Genomic DNA, 16,074 nt, shown 5'->3' on the forward strand with positions numbered 1-16,074 from the left:
CAGGCGCGGTCCTCAGCGTCTCACAAACGAACATCACAAGGTCGAGTTCCCGGCAGTTCTGCTTGAATCACACATGCCTTAAATGCAGAACGCCATCCAATTATCTGCTTCAGCTGAAAGTCTTTAAGGTTGCATGTGAGCACCAGTCACAGGTGCTTCACATGATGTTGATGAGGGTGAGGATTCTTCAGCCAGCACCTTCTCCACAGAAGAATCAGTTTCCATGCCACCTGAAGAGCAAAGAAAAGAAAAGAAAACCAAAACATCCAGCCACACCCCCCAACACACAACAGTCGTGTTTAGTTTGCAGAGAATTATTCATCATAACAGTTTTATTTTTAATTATTGTTATTTTATTTGTATTTTTTTACATTGTTGTTCTCATAAAACATGCCATTGTGGCCTTTTGTTTTGATTAAAAAATAGATGTATACAATTTCAAATCTCCAGTCAAGTCAACTAATGTGCCATTTTCAAATAGGTTGCAGTTGATCGGAAATTTGTAAATGTAAACAAATGGATACAAAGAATGAAGCACCGTCATGAAAAAGAAAAAATATGTCTAGTTTACCATTCGGCTAAAATTACCTTGTGTAGTTGGCATGTCAGTGCTCAATGCTATGTTAATGTGAGACCAAACAGACAAACAAACGTTTGCGAACATACAAACATGTTAATTTTATATCAGTACCCACCTCAGACAAACTGCCAGATGCTCTGTTGGAGTGATTGGTGCTCTGAGATGTATCTGGATCCTGGAGATTCAAGGCCTAAGTCACATGCTTTGTGCTCAAGTAAAACTAGACAGGGAAGTGGTCATTGTGAAAACGACACTCCTTCACAAGCCTTCACAATTGCTCTCTTGACCCGAGCAGCTCATGCATCCACAGCCTCTTCGGTTTGGTGCCTTCTCGTCTTTTTCTTCTTCTTACGAGCAGGGCTAGTGCTGAGGCTTTTTTCTGGCAAGAATCCATGATGACAAATAATGGTGATATTCATTGGAGAGTCAAACAGCCAGATAGTGACATAAAAAACCTCTGCCTCCTTTGTGCGAGTCGAGACGGTGTTCTGCACTTCTGAATATGGTATTTTGTGTTTGGCACATCTGGTCTGAAAGGACCTTAAAGGCGTATTTTCACAAAATGATCAAAAAACACATTTCATGTTCTCAGTACGTATATATATATATATATCCAGGCAAGGGCATTGCAAGATATGCGAGTAACTCAAATGGTAAGAAAATACCCATAGGGCTCTAAGGGTTAAGGCAATCACAACACTTGTATGCTTTTTCAAGGTCAGATGGTCTTAAAGAGCAAAGTGAAGGTCATACTGATTTCAACACATTTTTGCATTTTAAATTAGTTATTATTGTGCTCATGATCAATCATTATCAATGTCAGGGGTTTTTCATCCATTCCAGTTTGATGTTTTCAGCAGGATTATTGAGAAACATGGTGGCCAACTGGTTAATGCTCTTGATTTGGGCAGTAGGTTCCTGGTTCAAAGCCACTGATGCCCACTGTCTTCCTCTGTCTTCCTCAAACAATATTGATTAAGGTGTGTGTGTGTGTGTGTGTGTGTGTGTGTGTGTGTGTGTGTGTGTGTGTGTGTGTGTGTGTGTGTGTGTGTGTGTGTGTGTGTGTGTGAGAGAGAGGGAGAGAGAGAGGTTGTTTGAATGATCAATTTATGTTTATGAACTGCAGTGAGAAAGTGTCAGATACTGCATGCAGTCATATTCAATAGAAATATTAATATAGGCTACTTTGTGTGTTCAGCTATATGTGTGTATATGTGTAAAAAAAACTGCTTATTTTTTAATGATCTGTGTGAACTTGGTGATTCATGCAAACATCCAGTTATGGCAAACAGGGATGTCAGATATGTCAGCCTTGTTCACTGTATTCTTCTCAAAAGCACAGTTTTCCACCTGACTTTATATCACCCAACCAAATGAAGAGCAAGCAAGCGGTTAATAAAAATTTTCTTATTTATTTGTCTTGTCAAATGCACTGTGTACGATACGAAACAAGTTCACCAAGTAATTTTAAATATCATACAAACTGAAAAAGAGGCGATCTGAAGAAAATTTAAGGAGTACTGAGAGAGCAACGTGAGGTAGAATCAAACCAAGCACAGAGAGAGAGATCCTGTCTCTCTCTCTGTGTGTGTGTGTGTGTGTGTGTGTGTGTGTGTGTGTGTGTGTGTGTGTGTGTGTGTGTGTGTGTGTGTGTGCCAGAAGCTGCAGGGAGACATGTCTGTGTAGAGAGGGGTGGGCGCTGTGTGTGACTGGCCAATCACAGAGCATGAAGACAGTCAGTTAGCCAATGAGAATTTTCCTTCAGCACAAGCACAGATATTGATGAGTTTTACTCGTATCATGCTCGTACTCCTCAAAAATGCTTTATCTGTACTGGATACTCGTCTGAAATGAGTATCTAGCTCAACCCTACAGAAGAGTGAAGAAAGACACCAAGACACCCAGGCTTCTGTGGCTGTGATTGGAGAAATTTGCATAGTGCATGTTTTTTACCAACTTTGCATGTTATTAATGAGCTCCCTATATGCCTCACAGCTTTGAAACTCCTCATGCCAGGCTAACTTTTGTTGTAGTGGAAATGTTAACAATCTTGGTGTATCTAGTGTGATCTGCCTTCCACAAAGGCTTCAAAATAGTAGAAAACCCAAAAATTTTACATGCAAGTCGTAACTTTGATTAGTTCAAAATCAAAGAAATATCCTAGCTATGGCTATACAGCTTTTTGTATGATTGTTTGTGATATAATGGAACATATTTACATATTTAAATGATATACCAGGTTGTTTTAACAAAATCAATAGTTGTATAATTATATTATAATTATACAATTATAATTTTGAAAAAGTGTCAAAATATGCCCATTTTCATCAGCCCAGAGGCCAGTGTGGACAGTTGACTATCATATTCATATTTTTACCATATGTTCTTACATATCTCAAGATGATATGCTGCAATTATGCTGTTGGAATGACTCAGCTGCCAGCTTCATGTGGTTTGGTAAATGGCACACACTTTTAAATGAGTCAGTCTCTGAGTCACTTTGCATTACTATTATTTTGTATTGTGGGTTGACCATGACACATGAGCAGGGGGGAAGTCGGCATTCGGCTGAAGTGCCCAATTCACCCACTATCAGCCAGCTGTGAGCACAGAGCCATATCCGCTGTGCAGCAGCTCCAAGTTGAAAAAACAGTTGTTTCTCAGTGTGTGGTGACACTCAGAGCTATGGTTTTACAAGGACATTTTTATGCTTCTTACAGCTGATCCGTGATGTGCAAATATTAATGCTTTTTTCCACCCAAATGCACTTAAGTCTCTTTCTGAGGACGACATGATGTAAAAAATCAAATCAAATCAGTTGTATTTATATAGCACCAAATCACAACAACAGTTGCCCCAAGGTGCTTTATATTGCAAGGCAAAAGCCATACAATAATTACAGAAAAACCCCAACGGTCAAAACGACCCCCTATGAGCAAGCACTTGATGACAGTGGGAAGGAAAACCTCCCTTTTAACGGGAAGAAACCTCCCGCAGAACCAGGCTCAGAGAGGGGCAGTCTTCTGCTGGGACTGGTTGGGGCTGAGGGGAGAGAATCAGGAAAAAGACATGCTGTGGAAGACAGCAGAGATCAATCACTAATGATTAAATGCAGAGTGGTGCATACAGAGCAAAAAGAGAAAGAAACACTCAGTGCATCATGGGAACCCCCCAGCAGTCTAAGTCTATAGCAGCATAACTAAGGGATGGTTCAGGGGCACCTGATCCAGCCCTAACTATAAGCTTTAGCAAAAAGGAAAGTTTTAAGCCTAATCTTAGAAGTAGAGAGGGTGTCTGTCTCCCTGATCGGAATTGGGAGCTGGTTCCACAGGAGAGGAGCCTGAAAGCTGAAGGCTCTGCCTCCCATTCTACTCTTAAAAACCCTAGGAACTACAAGTAAGCCTGCAGTCTGAGAGCGAAGTGCTCTATTGGGGTGATATGGTACTAAGAGGTCCCTAAGATAAGATGGGACCTGATTATTCAAAACCTTATAAGTAAGAAGAAGAATTTTAAATTCTATTCTAGAATTAACAGGAAGCCAATGAAGAGAGGCCAATATGGGTGAAATATGCTCTCTCCTTCTAGTCCCCGTAAGTACTCTAGCTGCAGCATTTTGAATTAACTGAAGGCTTTTCAGGGAACTTTTAGGACAACCTGATAATAATGAGTTACAATAGTCCAGCCTAGAGGAAATACATGCATGAATTAGTTTTTCAGCATCACTCTGAGACAAGACCTTTCTAATTTTAGAGATATTGCGCAAATGTAAAAAAAGCAGTCCTACATATTTGCTTAATATGTGCATTGAAGGACATATCCTGATCAAAAATGACTCCAAGATTTCTCACAGTATTACTAGAGGTCAGGGTAATGCCATCCAGAGTAAGGATCTGGTTAGACACCATGTTTCTAAGATTTGTGGGGCCAAGCACAATAACTTCAGTTTTATCTGAATTTATAAGCAGGAAATTAGAGGTCATCCATGTCTTTATGTCTGTAAGACATTCCTGCAGTTTAACTAATTGGTGTGTGTCCTCTGGCTTCATGGATAGATAAAGCTGGGTATCATCTGCGTAACAATGAAAATTTAAGCAATGCTTTCTAATAATACTGCCTAAGGGAAGCATGTATAAAGTGAATAAAATTGGTCCTAGCACAGAACCTTGTGGAACTCCATAATTAACCTTAGTCTGTGAAGAAGACTCCCCATTTACATGAACAAATTGTAATCTATTAGATAAATATGATTCAAACCACCGCAGCGCAGTGCCTTTAATACCTATGGCATGCTCTAATTTCTGTAATAAAATTTTATGGTCAACAGTATCAAAAGCAGCACTGAGGTCTAATAGGACAAGCACAGAGATGAGTCCACTGTCTGAGGCCATAAGAAGATCGTTTGTAACCTTCACTAATGCTGTTTCTGTACTATGATGAATTCTGAAACCTGACTGAAACTCTTCAAATAGACCATTCCTCTGCAGATGATCAATTAGCTGTTTTACAACTACCCTTTCAAGAATTTTTGAGAGAAAAGGAAGGTTGGAGATTGGCCTATAATTAGCTAAGATAGCTGGGTCAAGTGATGGCTTTTTAAGTAATGGTTTAATTACTGCCACCTTAAAAGCCTGTGGTACATAGCCAACTAATAAAGATAGATTGATCATATTTAAGATCGAAGCATTAATTAATGGTAGGGCTTCCTTGAGCAGCCTGGTAGGAATGGGGTCTAATAGACATGTTGATGGTTTGGAGGAAGTGACTAATGTAAATAAACAATTGGAGAGAAAGAGTCTAACCAAATACCGGCATTACTGAAAGCAGCCAAAGATAACGATATGTCTTTGGGATGGTTATGAGTAATTTTTTCTCTAATAGTTAAAATTTTATTAGCAAAGAAAGTCATGAAGTCATTACTAGTTAAAGTTAAAGGACTCTTTGTCAGCCTGGCTACAGTGCTGAAAAGAAACCTGGGGTTGTTCTTATTTTCTTCAATTAGTGATGAGTAGTAAGATGTCCTAGCTTTACAGAGGGCTTTTTTTATAGAGCAACAGACTCTTTTTCCAGGCTAACTGAAGATCTTCTAAATTAGTGAGACGCCATTTCCTCTCCAAGCTGCGAGTTTGTGAGTTATACCACGGAGTCAGGCACTTCTGATTTAAGGCTCTCTTTTTCAGAGGAGCAACAGCATCCAAAGTTGTGCTCAATGAGGATGTAAAACTATTGACGAGATAATCTATCTCACTCACAGAGTTTAGGTAGCTAATCTGCACTGTGTTGGTATATGGCATTGGAGAACATAACAAAGAAGGAATCATATCCTTAAACCTAGTTACAGCGCTTTCCGAAAGACTTCCAATGTAATGAAATGTATTCCTCACTGCTGGGTAGTCCATTAAAGTAAATGTAAATGTTATTAAGAAATTATCAGACAGAAGGGGTTTTTCAGGGAATACTGTTAAGTCTTCAATTTCCTTACCATAAGTCAGAACAAGATCTAAAGTATGGTTAAAGTGGTGGGTGGACTCATTTACATTTTGAGCGAAGCCAATTGAGTCTAATAATAGATTAAATGCAGTGTTGAGGTTGTCATTCTCAGCATCTATGTGGATGTTAAAATCGCCCACAATAATTATCTTATCTGAGCTAAGCACTAAGTCAGACAAAAGGTCTGAAAATTCACAGAGAAACTCACAGTAACGACCAGGTGGACGATAGATAACAACAAATAAAACTGGTTTTTGGGACTTCCAATTTGGATGGACAAGACTAAGAGTCAAGCTTTCAAATGAATTAAAGCTCTGTCTGGGTTTTTGATTAATTAATAAGCTGGAGTGGAAGATTGCTGCTAATCCTCCCCCTCGGCCCGTGCTTCGAGCATTCTGACAGTTAGTGTGACTCAGGGGTGTTGACTCATTTAAACTAACATATTCATCCTGCTGTAACCAGGTTTCTGTAATGCAGAATAAATCAATATGTTGATCAATTATTATATCATTTACTAACAGGGACTTAGAAGAGAGAGACCTAATGTTTAATAGACCACATTTAACTGTTTTAGTCTGTGGTGCAGTTGAAGGTGCTGTTTTCTTTTTGAATTTTTATGCTTAAATAGATTTTTACTGGTTGTTGGTGGACTGGGAGCAGGCACCGTCTCTACGGGGATGGGGTATTGGGGGGATGGCAGGGGGAGAGAAGCTGCAGAGAGGTGTGTAAGACTACAACTCTGCTTCCTGGTCCCAACCTTGGGTAGTCACGGTTTGGAGGGTTTAATAAAATTGACCAGATTTCTAGAAATGAGAGCTGCTCCATCCAAAGTGGGATGGATGCCGTCTCTCCTAACAAGACCAAGTTTTCCCCAGAAGCTTTGCCAATTATCTATGAATCCCACCTCATTTTTTTGGACACCACTCAGACAGTCAGCAATTCAAGGAGAATTGTTAATTTTAGTGACCTTTGATTGGCGTAACCAGTTGTCATTACTGCCAACGTGAATTACAATCTTACCGAATTTATGCTTAGCCTTAGCCAGCAGTTTCAAATTTCCTTCAATGTCGCCTGCTCTGGCCCCCGGAAGACAATTGACTATGGTTGCTGGTGTCGCTAATTTCACATTTCTCAAAACAGAGTCGCCAATAACCAGAGTTTGTTCCTCGGCGGGTGTGTCGCCGAGTGGGGAAAAACGGTTAGAGATGTGAACGGGTTGGTGGTGTACACGGGGCTTGTGTTTAGGACTACGCTTCCTCCTCGCAGTCACCCAGACGGCCTGCTTTCCCGGCTGCTCGGGATCTGCTGGGGGACAGCTAATGGCGGCTAAGCTACCTTGGTCCGCACCGACTACAGGGGCCTGGCTAGCTGTAGGATTTTCCAAGGTGCGGAGCCGAGTCTCCAATTCGCCCAGCCTGGCTTCCAAAGCTACGAATAAGCTACACTTATTACAAGTACCATTACTGCTAAAGGAGGCCGAGGAATAACTAAACATTTCACACCCAGAGCAGAGAAGTGCGGGAGAGACAGGAGAAGCCACGATGCTAAACCGGCTAAGGGCTAGTAGCTGCGCTAAGCTAGCGGATTCCTAAAAACATACAAAGTGAATAATGTGTAAATAATTTAGAAGTGATTCAGCAGAGGGAGTGCTTTAGTTAAGGCACGTGAAGATTACACTGTCTTATCTAGTTATCTAGATCAATCTAACTACGCAGATTAAACAGCTAACAGATACAGCAAAACACCGCTGTGCTCCGGAACAGGAAGTGATACAATACCGCAGTGAGAGCCAACCACCAGTAGAGGTTGCTGACAAAAAATGCTGATAAAACTTTCTTACCTGTCAATCTGGTTGTGCTTTCTGCATAAATGTTATCCATTCTTCTGCACAAACAGCAAGTCGGCTGAATTCATGTGGGAAGGTAGTGTGGGGACACAGCTCCCCACAACAGCCGAGATTAAAGGTCCACTATTGAAGACATTTTTCATACTATGACAAATACTAATTCTACTTATAATAATAATAATAATAATAAGAAGAAGAAGAAGAAGAATTTCAACAACTAAGATGTTTAGAAAGAATTTAAATGTTAGAAAGAATGTAATAGTTACATTTATAAGCAATGGAGGTTAGAAATGGTAAGTTGTACCATTACAGTGTTGTCAACAGTTAAATATGAGGTCAAGAAAGATGTCTTTATTTTATTATTTATAAAACAAGTATTTATGTTCACTGAAGTCAATAAAGGATGACTTTAAAGTGAGTATTCGCAAAAGGGGTTATCATTTTCACATTGAGGTGGCAGTGGGGTATTGTCAGGAGCTGTTGAAACAAACTAATAAAGTGACTAGTAATCCAACTTAGTTACTTTTAGAACTGAGTAATCAGTAAAGTAACTAAGTTACTTTTTCAAGGAGTAATCAGTAATTGGATTACTTTTTCAAAGTAACTGTGGCAACACTGCTCAGGACAAAATACATACAAAAGCAAGACAAAATGAACCCAATTGAATAACTCTGATTGTATGTTTCCTCTATCATTTAAGTGCATCTAGAAAGTATTCACAGCACTTCCCTTTTTGCTATGTTACAGCTTTATTCCAAAATGAAATAAAACAATTTTTTACTCAAAATTCTACACACAACATTGCATAAAGACAACATGAAAAAAAGATTTTTTTAATTGTTGCAAATTTATTAAAAATAAAAAAAACTAAGAAACCACGTATACGTAAGTATTCACACCGTTTCCTCAATACTTTGTTGATGCACTTTTGGCAGCAATTACAGCTTCAAGTGTTCTTGAATATGATGCCACAAGCTTGGTGCACCTATCGTTGGGCAGTTTTGCCCATTCCTCTTTGAAGCACCTTTCATCCTCCATCAGGCTGGATAGGAGCATTGATGCACAACCATTTTCAGATCTCTCCAGAGATGTTCAGTCGGATTCAGGTCTAGGGTCTGGCTGGGCCACACAAAGACATTCACAGAGAGGTCCTGAAACCACTCCTTTGACATCTTGGCTGTGTGCTTAGAGTCATTGTCCTGCTGAGAGATGAACCATTGCCCCAGTTTGTGGTCAAGAGCACTCTGGAGCAGGTTTTCACCCAGGATATCGCTGTACATTGCTGCATTCATCTTTCCATCATTCCTGACTCATCTCCCATTTCCTGCCACTGAAACACATCCCCACAACATGATGCTGCCACTGTCATGTTTCACTGTATGGATGGTGCCTGGTTTCCTTCAAACATAATTCTTTGACACCAAAGAGTTCAACCTTTGTCTCATCAGGCCACAGAATTGTGTTTGTCATTGTCTGAGTCCTTCAGGTGACTTTTGGAAAACTCCAAACGGGCTGTCATGTGCTTTTACTAAGGAGTGGCTTCTGTCTGGCCACTCGACCACACAGGCCTGAGGGGTGGATTTCTGCAGAGATGGATGTCCTTCTGGAAGGTTCTCCTCTCTCCACAGTGGAATGCTGGAGCTCTGTCAGAGTGACCATCAAGGTTCTTGGTCACCTCCCTGACTGAGGCCCTTCTCCTTCGATCACTCAATTTAGACAAGCAGAAAGCTCTAGGAAGAATCCTGGTGGATCCGAAGTCCTTCCATTTATGGATGATGGAGACCACTGTGCTCATTGGGACCTTCAAAGCAGCAGAAATGTTTCTGTACCCTTCCCCTGATTTGTGACTCAACATAATCCTGTCTCAGAGGTCTACAGACAATTCCTTTAACTTCATGCTTGGTTTGTGCTCTGACATGCACTGTCAACCGTGGGATCCTATATTTAGACAGGTGTGTGCCTTTCCAAATAATTTCCAATCAACTGTCAACTGTGGGATCCTATATTTAGACAGGTGTGTGCCTTTCCAAATAATTTCCAATCAACTGTCAACTGTGGGACCCTATATTTAGACAGGTGTGTGCCTTTCCAAATAATTTCCAATCAAGTGAATTTACTGCAGGATGGCACCAATTAAGCTATAGAGACATCTCAAGAATGATCAGTGGAACCATCATGCACCTGATCTCAATTTTGAGCTTCATGGCAAAGGCTGCGAATACTTATATGCATGTAATTTCTCATTTCTTTTGAATTTTAATAAATTTGCAAAAATCTCACAAAAGTTTATTTCACATTGTCATTATGGCGTATGGTGTATAGAATTTTGAGTAAAAAAAAAGGAATTGCATCCATTTTGGAAGAAGGTTGGAACGTAACAAAATGAAAAAGTGAAGCACTATGAAAACTCTCTGATTAGATGTCTGATAAGAATTGCCTCTGTCTAGGAGAGTGGCATTGTGTGCTCGCCGCTCCTCTGGTTTTTCTCCAGTTTTCTCCTTTTTAACTTGGTTTTTAGTGGCTTGAGTGAAATTTTTTTTTCTTTGGGTATGTACTTGGTGTGGTTCTTGGTGCTTCTGTGTGCATTTTTAACCATTTTTGATTGTGTAGTGCCTTTTTTGCACTGCATGATGCCTCACTTGACTCCCTCCGCTAGTACAGTGCTAAGCTACTCTGAAGCTGAGCTACGGAGCCTGAACAACAATAATGTCCCTCGGGACATTTTCGCTATCAGAGAGCTTGGTTTGCTCCGCCGACCTCATTGCGTCCACAGAGGCTCCCAGAGAAAGTTTGTATTCCATAGGACTGGGACGTCTGTGCCTGTTATCTGGTCAGCTGAGCGCATCTGCTTCTGGGACTTGTAGTCCTGATGTCATGACAGCAGTTTCTGACACTGTCCAGGTGCTGCATGGAAAACATGGAGTGGATTTTAAGCTACTCAGGCCTATTCAAACATGTCAGTCAGTCAACCCCACGGAAGTATTCAGTTTGGGTCTCATTAACATCAGATCACTGTCCTCAAAATCCCTGTTGATTAACGATCTAATTATGGATCATCACTTGGACATGATTGGGTTATGTGAAACCTGGCTGAATGAGGCCTGCCCACCAGTGTATACATTTAGTCACGTGTTTCATGGTGCGAAGCAAGGCGGGGGTGTTGCTTTTATTTATAAATCTAGGTTTACCTTATTGACTGTTGGGGGTCATAAATATAATTTGTTTGAGCATCTGACTCTCCACTCTGCCCATGATGCTACGTATTGTCAGGGTCAGAAGTATGGAAATCAGTTATGCTATTTTGTCACTGTTTATAGGCCTCCCGGCCCATATTAGAAATTCTTAGATGAATTTGGTGCGTTCATCTCTAGCCTGTCAGCTAGTGCGGACAACATTTTGATTATTGGTGACTTTAACATTTATATAAATAAGCCCTCTGATCCCCTTTGCAAATCATTTATGAAACTTGTGGATGCGTTACAATTCCAGCAATGCATTCACAATTCGACGCAGATTAGTGGAAATACCCTTGATTTGGTTCTCGCACGTGGCCTTGCTGTCACGAACATCAACATTTTGCCTCTTGCCTCGGAGGTCTCTGACCACTCATTTATTAGGTTTACATTTACGTTGCCGCATTTAGTGGAGTGAAAGCCTTGTCTACTTCTGCAGCGACACATTAATCCCTCACCTATGACTGAACTCAAAGCTAGACTGCCTAAAATTTTGAGAAGAAAATTGAGGATATTAGGTTGAGCATATCTCAGCAGGCTTTGGTCCAACCACCGCATACTGCTATGGAGGTGTATGGTCCCACTGAGGTGTTACCCAGATTTACAGATTTTGATGGTATCTCACTAGGCGCAATGACGAAGCTCGTGACGTCTACTAAAAGCACAATCTGCTTATTTTATCTCATACCAACAAAACTGTTTAAGGACCTGTGGCTCATTCTTGGGCCGACTGTGCTGGAAATGATAAATCTCTCATTAACTTCTGGATCTGTTCCTAAATATTTCAAGTCTGTAGTGATTAAACCATTGCTTAAGAAATCCAATCTCGACCCTAGTGTATTGAAAAATTATAGACCGATATCAAATCTATCATTTTATTCTAAAATCCTGAAAAAGTGTTTTCACGACAGCTCGTGGACCACCTCACTGAGAATAATCTTTTTGAGCCATTGCAGTCTGCTTTTAGAAAATATCACTTCACAGAGACAGCACTTACTAAAGCTGTGAATGACCTTTTGCGAGCAATGGACTCAGATACCATTACAGTCTTGGTGCTCTTGGATCTTAGTGCTGCTTTTGATACTGTGGATCATCATGTTTTACTCAAAAGGCTGGAGAATCATTTTGGGATTACTGGAACTGCCCTTGCATGGTTGACGTCATACCTCTCCAGTCGTTTATACTGTGTGTTGTGCAATGGCACTTCCTCTGATCTTAGGGACATGAAGTTTTGGGTTTTGCAGGGATCTCTTTTAGGCACCCTGTTTTTTTCCCTTTATGTAGCACCCCTTGAGAATATACTGCAGAATTTTGGGATTCCCTTTCATTGCTATGCTGATAATTGTACATGCCAATAACTGTTGATAATCTCATTCACATAAAATCTTTGGAAGATTGCCTTGCATCAGTGAGATGTTTGATGTCTAGTAACTTCCTACTTTTAAATTCTGATAAGACTGAAGTTATGGTTCTTGGTCCAGTGAGGTATCAGCATCAATTTGATCAGCTAGTGCTTAGCTTAGGTTTGTGTGTTATACATCATATGGATAAAGTGAGGAAACTTGGAATAATTTTTGATCCTATGTTGTCTTTTGATCTCCACATTAGAGACATCAGGAGGACTGCTTTCTTCCATTTGTGAAATATAGCGAAGATTCGTCCCATCCTGTCTATGGCTGATGCTGAGACTTTGATTCATGCATTTGTCTCTTCTAGATTGGACTATTGTAATGCTCTATTCTCTGGTTTACCGCAGTCCAGGATTAGGGGTCTTCAACTGGTTCAAAATGCTGCTGCCAGACTTCTGACACAAAGCAGAAAATTCGACCACATTATGCTCATTTTGGCATCCCTGCACTGGCTTAGAGGCACTGCAAGATCGGATTTTAAGGTACTGTTATTAGTTTATAAGATTGTTCATGGACTTGCACCTCCCTATCTGGCTGACCTGGTAAGCCCCTATGTACCAGCTCGGGCCCTGCGTTTGCAGGATGCAGGACTTTTATGTGTTCCCAGGGCGAATAAAAAGTCTGCCGGTCACAGAGCTTTCTCTTACCGTGCCCCAGCTCTGTGGAACAATCTCCTGGCACACATACGGCAGCCGGATACCGTGGAGACTTTTAAATCACATTTAAAGACTCATTTGTTTTCCTTGTTTTATCATTAGTGTTATGATGTGTTTTTATTCTTGTATTCTTTTATGGTTTTGTCTTTTTATTGCGTTTTTAAATTTTTAATTCAATTTTTTATGTTTTTATTATGTTGTGTGAAGTGCCTTGAGACGATCTCATCGTGAATTGGCACTATATAAATTAATAAATTTGAATTTTGGAATTTGAATGTTCTGTAAATCTGTTGCACTTGAATAAAATTGAGCAGCACACAGGGCTGGTTTTCTCCACATCTGCCTGAGCAGATGGCAGGTCCCAGAAGGGTCAGTATGTGAATGTCATGGCTCTGTGGAGAAGGGGATCACATGCTGTGGTTCCATTCTCATCAGAATTGCTTCAGCTTGACGTGAAGTGTAGACACACAAACTGGTCACTGGTGTTGAGTCCATTTAGAATTGACAGAGATGGTTTTCTGACAAATGAGTCACGCGTCAGCATGGATCTGAAGTCAGCCACAGAAACCCGAGCTCAAAGAGGAGGTTTGGGAGATGGAGGAAGCATACACACAAAATTTCTTGCATGAAGTCTTTGTAGGGAAGGTCGGTGTGTTACAAAGAACGTGTGAATGAAAGTGATTGAATGCTGGGAGCCAACTGGAACCTTGAAGTTAATGTACAGTGTGAGGCAGTGGCTGAGAAGCAGTTCAAAGAAACAGTCTTTAGTGAAGTGAAAACAGTCCCATTGAACTTCTCATGAACACTTGCCTCTGGTTAAGACAGATACAAAGATGTTCACCATTTCCAAAATGTAAACAATGAGGTTCCTTGTATCATACAGTCCTTTAATTAATCCATTCAATGCAGAAAGTGAAAAATGACAAATCGAGTCAATACTTTTTTATTCTGTTTTCTGTTTCCTTCAAAAATGTACAACTCTTCTCCAACTCTGTGTTGATGTTCAAAGTTTTTCCTGTCGCATTTGTAATAACTGCAATTTAAAATTACATACAATAGCCATCAGTAGCTGCTGTGTGGTGTCAGTAGCGATGCAGATTTGAATAATTCCATTGCTGTAGTGAAACAACTTGAAAAGGATCTGAATTTAAATTGAAAGGCAACAGAGGGATGATGCTACTGATACTCTGGGCACTTGACACAACACAATACAAATGTACAAGTCTGTGATGGTGTTTTTGACAGTGCATGACTTCAACATATGACTTCTGTGTGACTTCATTCTGAAGTCATTCCAATGAATCACAATTTTTTTGAACAATAAATGCTTTTGATAATCCACCCAGGCTTCTTTGTTGTTGAGATGAGCTTAAAAGGTCATTGTTGAACCAAATTTAACTTGGCCATGACCTTTGACCAAACTACTCCAAAATATATTCACCACTAGATGTCTGTTCAAGTAATATTCCAACCAAATATGATCTATTTTGGCTTCTTAATTGTTGAGATACATTTGGGATAGACAGAGAGATGAAGAAAGTAGATAGGACAAGGAGATGCGGTGTAAGGTGAAAAGAGAAGTGGCAAAGCTAAGGAAAAGGTCTATTGTGAACTGTACAAGAAGTTGAATAGTAAGGAGAACAGGACGTGTACCAACTGGCCAGACAATGGGACAGAACTGGAAAGGATGTGCAGCAGGTTAGGGTGGTAAAAGATGCACATAGTAATGTGCTGAGAAGCTAGGAGCGTGTGTGTTGAGAAGGTGGAGGGAATATTTTGAAGAACTGATGAATGAAGAAAATGAGAGAGAGAAAAGGCTGGATGATGTGGTGAGAGTGAATCAGGTAGTTGTCGTGGTTGGTCTTTAGTCTTCTCGGGATGTCGTCTTTTAGATAACACAAACTAATTGCAAGTGATATGCTAGAAAAGGACACAACACTTTAGAATAATTCAGCCTTAAGCAAGATAAAATGCACAGAGTTTTTAAGTTTATTTAAGCCTTCGACACAGAGCTTAGACAAACTGAGTCCTCTAGAGAGACTGAATATGACAACCGCGCTCATCTATTTATTGGAGACCCGCGGGCATCGCTCCTCCTTCAACTTTTTTATTTATTTCATTCCCAAGACATGGTTTTCTATTGGAAGCGTCCTCTAGTGAACCCTAAGCAGGTGTTAGGCCATTATTTCAATGTGACAAACGCTCCCATTAAAACGTGAAGGATTTACAACTGATTTTTTTAAAAGACCTTCAGCCACAGGTGCAGCTGGCCTGAGGCCCCCCCCGCACGTGGCCTCAGTCACACGTGCAGCTGGCCTGAGGCCCCTGCACGTGGCCTGCGGGAAAGCACCTAAAAGGCCTTGGAAAGCCCCTGACAGACTGAATGACTAATAGAGCCCTTTTTTTTGGGGTTGAACACCTGCTAGTTCAACCAGAGGACATACAGTTCGGATCAGGACACTTGATAGTTCATCACAGTTCAAATATGGACCTAAAAATTCTTCTACAGTCCCTCCTCTGGGACTCGAAAGAGTCCCATTACTTCAACTATACTCTTGGGTTGTTTACTGACAAGACATCTTCATTTGTGCATTGCAATAATAAAAAAGAAAAACACATCACTCGACTTACTGATAACTCTGGTGCGGATATGAATATCAGTGATACTTCACACGGTAAATATATTGAAGTGCAGGTGAACCTACATACTAAGGCACAAGGTGAGCAATTAGCCGGATTATATCAACGCAAGGTGACATTCAAACATTGAGTTTTGGTGTAATTCAAGGCACTTAAAATGGCCACATAAAACAAGTTACAGCAACTTCTTAATCATTAAGGCATTACATTGACATTAGTGCAA

Source organism: Thalassophryne amazonica, chromosome 7 (assembly GCF_902500255.1).
Source record: "Thalassophryne amazonica chromosome 7, fThaAma1.1, whole genome shotgun sequence".
NCBI lineage: Eukaryota > Metazoa > Chordata > Actinopteri > Batrachoidiformes > Batrachoididae > Thalassophryne > Thalassophryne amazonica.